A 9414-nucleotide genomic window follows, 5' to 3' on the forward strand; every position below is an offset into this window, starting at 1 on the left:
CATTATATCATGGGCCTTCTAATGGATGTGTTGAATGCGCTCAATGATGTTGTTAGCCCTGTCGGCTTCAGACTAGACGTGAGCCAAATCTTCCTCAATAACTACAAATGGTATGGCCACATCAATGGGACATAATGGCTGAAATCCTAGCCCTACCTAAAAGGGGTTGTGTCCCATTGAGATGTAGAGAGCTCTATTGTAGTTGTGTTGGACATAAGGGAGGCTTTCATCCCATGTGCATGGTTTCTTTGATTTGTACATGCACATAATGTGTACGATCATCCAGTTGACAACCTTTGTTTGGTCATTAGTTTGGGGATGGAAAGTCATGGACTTAGTAAGTTTTGTATCCATCATTGACCAAATACTTGACCAAAATTCACTCATGAATTTGTTATCCCGATCTGAGACAATGCACTATGGGATCCTAAAGTGTACCCACACTCGCTCAAAGAAGAGTTTAGCAGTGGCCTCTATTGTGATACTCTTCTTGCAAGGTGCCATAATGGTCAGCTTAGAGAATCTGTTGACGACCATGAAAATGCTATCATTTTCGTGCTTAGAAGAAGGAAGGCCCGACATGTAATCCATGGAGATGGATTCCCAAGGTCGACTAGGAGTAGTAAGAGAATTATATAGGCCTTGCTTCTTGATGGTTGGTTTTGAAATGGCACAGGTAGTGCAGAATTTGATGTACCTCCCAAAATCCTCACGAAAGTTAGGCCAATAAAAATACTTCTACAGGACTGCCACTGTTTTCTCTACCTCGAAATGTCCAGCGACCCGACTGTAGTGTGCCTCCCAAATAATCTTGGCATGCTCGCTTGAAGGAACACAAATTTGTCCCAGGTGGCATAACAGTGCATCCTAGAGGTGAAAATTTGGAACTTTCTTACCTTGTAGGAGATTCTGGTATGTGCTTCTAAATTTTATATCGCTCTTGTAAATATGCGGCCACCCCAAAGTCTCATGCCCATAGGAGTCGAGCATAGTGATAAGAGCCAGGACTTGTGGTTGGCTGAGGCAGCCTGCAACATTATTGGTGCTTCCCTTCTTATACTTAATGTTCAAATGCAAATGTTGTAGGTATGTGGACCATTTTTTATGGCGATCATTCTGTAACTTCCCTTGTGTGTATGAACTATAGGGGTCAGTGGTTTATGTGGATGATCGTTGCCTTCCCCAAAATGTAATGCTTCCATTGACAGCATTTCTACACAATGGAATAAATTTCCTTTTTGTAAGTGGGATACTTTCAAACTACATTTTAAAGTGTCTCACTATGGTAAGACACTAGATGACCCTTCTGAGTAAGAACTGCACCAATAGCATAGTCGGAGGAGTCTGTCTCAATCTCAAATGGTTCTTGTAGGTATGGTAATGTGAGAACTGGTGCAGAGCAGAGGTCATGCTTCAACTCAAAAAATGCCTTTTGTTGGGTTTTAGATAAAAAAATAAAATTTCTTTTGCTCCACCCTTGGTGACTTGACTTAAAGGCCAAGTGATATGAGAGAACCCTAACATGAACCTGCATAGAAATTGGCAAGGCCTAGAAAGCTACAAAGCTCTATTAGAGTGGTAGGGGCTGGCCAATCCCAAATGACTTATATCTTGACTAGGTCCACATGCACACCCCGCTTATCAATGATGCGCCCCATATATTGAACCTGGGTCATGCAAAAAGTGCATTTCTCCATATTAGCACTTGTGTTGTCGCAGGGTTTGAAGGACCTATTGAATATGGTGGAGGTGCTCTTCCTAACTCTAGCTGAAGATCAAGATGTCATCTAAATACACCACCACGAATACATTGGTGAAGGTTCACAAGATGTCGTCCATCAATATCATGAAGATTGCGGGGGCATTCGCCAACCTGAAAGGCATGACCAAACATTCTAAAATGCCCCCCTTAGATTTGAAGGAAGTCTTCCACACATCGGAGGGTTCGATAGGCACCTGGTGATAACGGGCTTCAAGTCAAACTTGCTAAAATATTTTCCCCCCTTGAGTTGGTTTAGAAGGTCATCAATCCATGGGATTGGGTACCTATTTCAAACCGTGATCTTGTTCAGTGTCTGATAGTCAATACAGAGTTTCCAAGTCCTGTCCTTCTTCTATACCAATACAATCAAACTCCCACAGGGTGATGATCTTGGCTTGATATGCCCTTTCTGTAAAAACTCTTGAATCAATCTCTTGATCTCATTGTTCTCCAGAACAAAGCATCGATAGATCGGTCCATTGGGTAGCGGCACGCCCGGGGTTAGATCGATGGAGTGTTTGACCTGACAATGCATAGGTACCCCTGTAGGTGAGGAAAACATTTCCTTGTACTCCTCCATGATCTTGTCCATCTGTTGTTGTTGTTTAGAGGAGCCATGTCTGGAATCTATGGCCACAACCTTCTTCTTGCCCTGAGGGAAAATCATAAGGAAAACAAATTTCCTAGTCTGGGAAATGATCTTACTGCATTGCTTTCCAATGATCAAAGAGATGGTGGTAGGTAGGGCTACCTCTGGTATCTTATACAAATTATTAAGTAATAATAACAGAGTGAGGTATATACTCATATATAGCATGTCACTTTCACAAGTATGGTTGACCTAATAATACATCACAAACTTCAAGAGGAGCAACATCACACAGTACCTCATCCTTAAAGGGCTTGATGTTGTAGGGAAGGCGCATTGTTGACTTATGCTGAGATCTCATCCTTGATGAAGCCACACGATGGTGTATGACTACGGATTTGTTGTCATCGGTAGGCCCAGATGCTTCATGACCTCTACTAAAATGACATTCTTTTGGCTCCCGTTGTTGACAATGAACTGCAGCGGAGAACCCTTCACCCACATCTATGAGTGGAAGAGGTGTTTCCCCTCCTCTCGATCTTCAGGCTCATTCTTTTGGATCTTGGTGGTGGCCACGGTGGCACTAGGCTCTGCGTCAATGATCCGATTCCCTCTTTCATTCCCCTTATCAGGTTCTCACTCAGATTCAAAGCATTCGTTTGATTCAAAAGCCTTCAACTCGAGCACCAGTTACTGCTTGGCCTGCCACTCACTTGTGTTGTGAGTGGAGCTCTTATGGAACTCACACCATTTTCTTGTGTCCTTCTTTGTCTTCGGGGTGTTTTTATTTTCCTACAGCTTTGATAGGTTGTCCTAGGTCACCCTGCCTTGGATTTGGCTTGTGTTCTGTGGTTTGGGGGCACCTTTTCCTTGCTTTGGATTCACAGATCCAAAGTTTCGCTTCTTCTATTTAAAAATTTTCTCAATCTTGACAGCATATCAGTATGTCATGTTGAGCGAGGATATGTCAAGGAACTCCATCTCGTCCTAGATGTACTTTTGCAAGAAACTACAATACTTGAGTACCAAATGCCACTCATAATCCTTAATACCCAGTTTTGTGCAGAGAGTATGGAAAACATTTGTGAACTTTGGCACATCTTGGTCCCTTCCCTGCCATAGCGTGGTCCAGTTTATGTATTTATCTCCATAGCTCCCGAAAGGGTAATATTGTTCCTTGATGGTGTCTCAGAAAGAATCCCATGTGGGTGTGGCTGAAAACAGTGAGGATTCCCTCTTTCCCTTTTGTTCATAGTAGGTTTCCCACCAGTCATTGATGTGTGGGGTTACTTTGAGAAGTGAAAAAAAAATATTTTCCCAATTGCAAAAGTCATGAACTAAAAAATATCCTTCCAACATATGCAATCATTTATCTATGGCATCTGCATCTATTTGGCCCCCAAATATGGGAATTTCAAAGTTAACTTGTACCTTAAAAGGAGTGGCCATCAGTTTTGTGAGGTTGGTCTTGCAAAGGTTCAACAAGATCGAGCCCTAACTCCTTATACCCTGACCTCGTTGGGGACATGCAAAGAAAAACAGAGAAAAAGCACACTGCTCTGATACCACTAATCCAAACTTAAATAAGAACGCAAAAAATTAAGGGTATAACCATGAATACAGATATGCATCATAAATAACACTTTATTTCATTAATATTAGAATACTAAAATATTCTTACAAATTGAATGGACATTAACTAGCTCAGGCAATGGTAGCTTATCTCTGAGAAGAGATGTGGTAGCTACACACCTCTGAACTGTGTTACAGTGAGGCTCAAGGGACTATTTATTATTAAACAATAAGGGGAAACCCTAAACAACCAAAACCCTAACCCCAAGAGATGGAATACCAAGAGTTTGTTGGCCCCGTTGGGGTTAGTTGGGCAGCTAGCTTCCCAAGGTCATAACTTGGTCATATTATTTCCATTTGTTGCGTATGATACCTTGTTGGAAAGGTCTGTCAAAGTACTACAGGATTTGAAATAGGCCCTTTCCTATGGCTATGGGGTTGTTGCGAACCTCAAAAACCGCCATTTAGGGGGTCAAAACTGCTACGGAAGTTCAGGACCTGAAAAACTGTTAAAAATAGTAAATGTTGAAATAAACAAGGAAATAGTTGAAACTAACTAGAGGTCTAGGTGGAACAGGTGGGTGGCCACCAATATCCCGGATAAAATTCCATTGGACAAGGTGGAATATATGGTCACTAATTTTTCCCCCTTGCCAAAGTAACTTCCAAATTATCCTTCTTATTTGATGATTTATGTTCTTTCGAGCTAAAACGCTAGCTCCTAGATACACCAAAAGGGAGGATGTTATAGATATATTTGGGCACTGCAACCCCAACCACATATGTCCATAAACCAAGGGCTTCTAAGTCCCTAAAAGTGTTGTTTGATACCCTAAAGGAGCAAGGTCAACTGATTACATCATCTCCCAGAAGTTTTCCATGAAAAACCACTCAGAAATGGTCAAAGCAGGACCATACACACTGCCTAGTGCAAAGGGTGCGATGCATCTCACCTACCACATGAAAAAAGTGTAATGCATACTGGAAACCCTTCTGTAGGGTGTGATGAGTGAGAGCAAACAAATGGCACAAGCAATTTGCTAGGTGGAGAACCTGACAATCTTCTAGAAGCTGCTCATTTGACACTTGCCTCCCTGAATTCACCCAAGGATGAGTAGGAGATCATGAAATGTCCAAATGGAACCAAGAACTATCAGAGATATGAAACTAATCAAAATCCCAAAAGTTGACTCACCACCCTGCAAATATCTATAAATGGATCCCTCATCTCAGAGATCAAGAGGGGAATTGGGTAATTTGCAAAGAGGTGTTGCTAGTTTCTCTTTGAAGACATTGTTAGGTGATCTTTCTTTGTGTGAGGTGAAGAGGGCTTTCAAGCTGTGAGGATGGCATTGTGTTAGGGTCCCACCCTAACCCCCTTATTTATGTAATGGGATCACGTCATAGTCAAGAGTCAATAAAGCCCATATTAATAATTGTAAGTGGTTAATCCGCAATTGATGACGGAACCACAGTTAGTTGCAAATGGGCCGTAGTATTAGATAGATGGTATTAATAAAACCCACGGTATTGGCCCGTGGTATTGCATGTATGAGTCATATATAAAGGATAGAGACTCCCTGCGAGGAGCATCGTGTCTTATTTTGTAGTCAAGCTCTGCTCTATTGGAGGTTGCCCCCTCAAAGAGGCAAGTGAACATTACTCTCTGAATAATAAAATCATTTCTATTATGTGTTCTGGGTATCTTTTCTTTGCATATTCTGTATTTGGGTATCATTTTGCAGGTTAAGAGCATAACAAGTGGTATCAGAGCACTTTCCAGGGCCGGTGGGATCTCCATTTCTTAGCAAAAAAAATTTGGCTAGAGACGTGTTCTGACGTCTTTAAACCACGGGATCTGTCATTGAGCGCATAAACCTGCGGATTTGGGGAGGCATGCATGCAGGAAATACAAGAGGTGGTCACATCTGTTGGATTCCCTTGTAACCCCTGTGGGTACCCCTTCGAGTAGTAGCGCATTAGACAGAACCGCGCACAGATTGTCTTCCACGTACCGTCTGGGTATATCGGAAGCCCCCTAGGCTCCCTTGAAACCTCGCCATAGATAAACCGTCGGCCGTCTTGCGGCTACAGTACACCGAGAATAGCACTCGGGGAGATTACTCACCCATACGATAGGGTAGTCGGGTTGTACGGCTAAGGGTACGGTCGATCCTCCTTAGTTAGAGCCCTGAAACATTGGGCCAAGTACTACTACTAGACCCTTATGTATATTGTGATCTGTAGCACCTGACACTCCTCAAGACCTTAGTTCCCTTTTCTATCGGGGGATCACACAGCATCTCTTCCAGATCTGCTTGTGCAAAGGGGTGGTGCAGCAGCAGACATCAGTCCCGCAGTCTCGAGTTCACAGATCAGCCATTCTGACCTATTAGATCCATCAGATCCGTAGAAGCAGTCTATTCCGCCACCCAGAGCTATCAGATCCGCCATTCAGATCTCTCAGATCCACCAGATCAGAGTCGTTGTGAAGGGTTCCTATACCGGGGTATAATTTTCGCAGGACTTTTGGCCGCATTGACATTTTGAGGATTTGAGGATCCTCGGCGCTGAATGGCTCCGCACTCTTGGGCCAATCACAATGGATTTCCAGGAGTTATATATGAGTTTTAAGTAGAACAACTACACACATACCCTCCATGGACTCCAGGCGGGAGCCCCCTCTATCATCAGCTCGCATAAGATGGAAAAATTGTTAAAAAAGGGCAATCATGGAGTTGTAGCTCAATTTAATGCCATCCAAGCAGTCGAAACCAAGCCTCTGCCAATTCATCCTAAGATGCAACAGATTTTAAATAACCATCTGCCAGTCTTTGACAAGCCTCATGAGCTTCCACCCTCGCGAGGGGAACATAATCATAGCATCATCTTGGTTCCAGGGGCCCAACCCCCAAATGTGCACCCATACAGATATCCGTTCACCCAAAAGAATGAAATAGAAAAAATCATCAAAGAACTTTTCGAAGAAGGTGTCATTCGTCCCAGCATTAGTCCTTATTCATCCCCAGTGGTCATGGTGCTCAAGAAAGATGGGGAGTGGCGGATGTGTCCCGACTTCAGGGCCCTCAATAAGTTGACAGTCAAAGATAAATTTCCCATCTTGGTGGTTGATGATTTGCTGGATGAACTCAATGGGGCTCAATTCTTCACTAAGCTGGATCTTCGCTCAGGCTACCACCAAATTCGCATGAAGGAAGTCGACATCCCCAAGACTACTTTCCGAACTCATGAAGGCCATTATGAATTCCTGGTCATGCGATTTGGTCTTTGTAATGCCCCCTCTACTTTTCAGAGCCTTATGAACCACATTCTCAAACCATATCTCAACAAATTTTTCCTTATCTTCTTCGATGACATCCTCATCTATAGTTGCACTTGGGCCGCACATCTTCAGCATGTAGATCTACTCTTGCAACTGCTCCGCAAGCATAAATTATTTGTCAAGATGTCCAAGTGTTCGTTTGGCATTGCCGAAGTAGAGTATTTGGGCCACATTGTGGGGCGTGAAGGTGTCAAGGTGGACCCCAAAAAGATCCAGGCAATGCAGGAATGGCCTCAACCTAAGACCTTGAAGAGCTTGAGAGGATTTTTGGGTCTCATAGGCTATTATCGTAAATTTTTCCGCGACTATGGTCGCATAGCGAAGCCCCTCACCCAACTCCTAAAGAAAAATTCATTCTTCTGGAATGAGGAAGCACAACAGGCCTTTAAAGCTCTAAAAAAGTCCATGTGTTCCACTCCAGTCTTAGCACTACCTTACTTCACCAAATCTTTTGTCATTTAATGTGATGCTTCGGGTACAGGTATTGGGGCAGTCTTAATGCAGGAAGGGCGACCGTTGGCCTTCACAAGCCAACAACTCAGTGGGAGGAATCTGGGCCAATCTACCTACGAGAAGGAAATGATGGCCATCTTACATGCAGTCGAGACCTGGAAACCTTACTTATTGGGGCGACATTTCCAAATCCGCACAGATCATCACAGTCTTAAATATTTTTTGGAGCAACGCCTATCCTCCCCACAACAAAATAAATGGCTAGCCAAAATGTTGGGATATGATTATGAGATCATTTACAATAAAGGGAAAGACAATAGTGTAGCAGATGCATTATCTCGCCAATTGAGGAGGAAAGTACTCTGCTAGCAATTTCCCTCCCCATTCCAGAATGGATTGAAGAGGCTCGCAGGGAATGGTTTTCACACCCCGGGCTCTCCCAACTCGTTTCTCAATTACCGGTAGATCCAAATTCCACCAAGGGCTACTCGTGGCAGGATGATATTCTTCGCTACAAGGACAGAGTCGTAATATCACCAATATCCACCCTCAAAAGTCGCATTTTGGCAGAATTGCACTCATCTCCCATTGCAGGACATTCGGGCTTTCAGAAGACGTATGCTCGCACCACAAGATCATTTTTTTGGACAGGCATGAAAAAGGACATCCTTACTTTCGTAGCAGAATGCGATGTCTGTCAATGCCACAAAGGGGAAACCGTCAACACACCAGGCACATTACAACCATTGCCCATTCCGGCATCAATTTGGATGGAGGTTTCTATGGATTTCATTACAGGTCTTCCAAAGTCAGGGAACAAGTCAGTCATCATGGTGGTTGTGGACCGACTATCGAAGTATGCTCATTTCTGCGCCCTACCCCACCCATTTACACCAACTTTGGTTGCTCAATCTTTCATGGATCAGATCTTCAAATTGCATGGCATGCCCACTTCTATTGTGTCCGACTGCGACCCGATCTTCACCAGTAATTTTTGGCAGGAACTCTTCAGAATACAAGGCACTCAACTAAAACTCAGTACTTCCTATCATACGCAAACAGATGGTCAAACCGAAGCCGTCAACAAATGTCTAGAAACCTACCTTAGGTGTTTCACTTCAGAAAAGCAACACCTTTGGGTACAGTGGCTACCTCTGGCTGAATGGTGGTATAACACCAACTATCATGCCACCACCAAAATGACTCCCTATGAAGCAGTATATGGTCAACTCCCGCCTTCACCTACTTCGTATCTCAAGGGATGCTCAAAAGTACAAGCAGTGGATCAACTCTTACAACACCGCGCAACCATGCTTGCCCATCTTCGAGAGAATCTTCATCAAGCTCAGAACCGCATGAAGCAACATGTAGACCAGCATCGCTCAGAGCGCCAATTTCAAGAAGGGGATTAGGTCTTTTTACGGCTCCAACCATATAAGTAAACATCACTCAAAGACAAGGGGTGTCAGAAACTCTCTCCCAAATTCTACGGACCATATCAAGTACTTCAGCGCATTGGAGAAGTGGCCTACAAGTTGGCCTTGCCACCTACTGCAAAAATCCATCCAGTTTTCCATCTCTCATGCCTCAAGAAAGTGATTGGGAACAATTGCAGAATTCAGACCAATCTACCTGAATTGGACGAAGAAGGGTCCATCTGGCTTCAACCCGAACAGGTCCTAGACACACGAGACA

This window comes from Pinus tabuliformis, chromosome 4_2 (genome assembly GCF_031772625.1).
Source record: "Pinus tabuliformis cultivar Carrire ecotype Pingquan chromosome 4_2, CPIR1, whole genome shotgun sequence".
NCBI lineage: Eukaryota > Viridiplantae > Streptophyta > Pinopsida > Pinales > Pinaceae > Pinus > Pinus tabuliformis.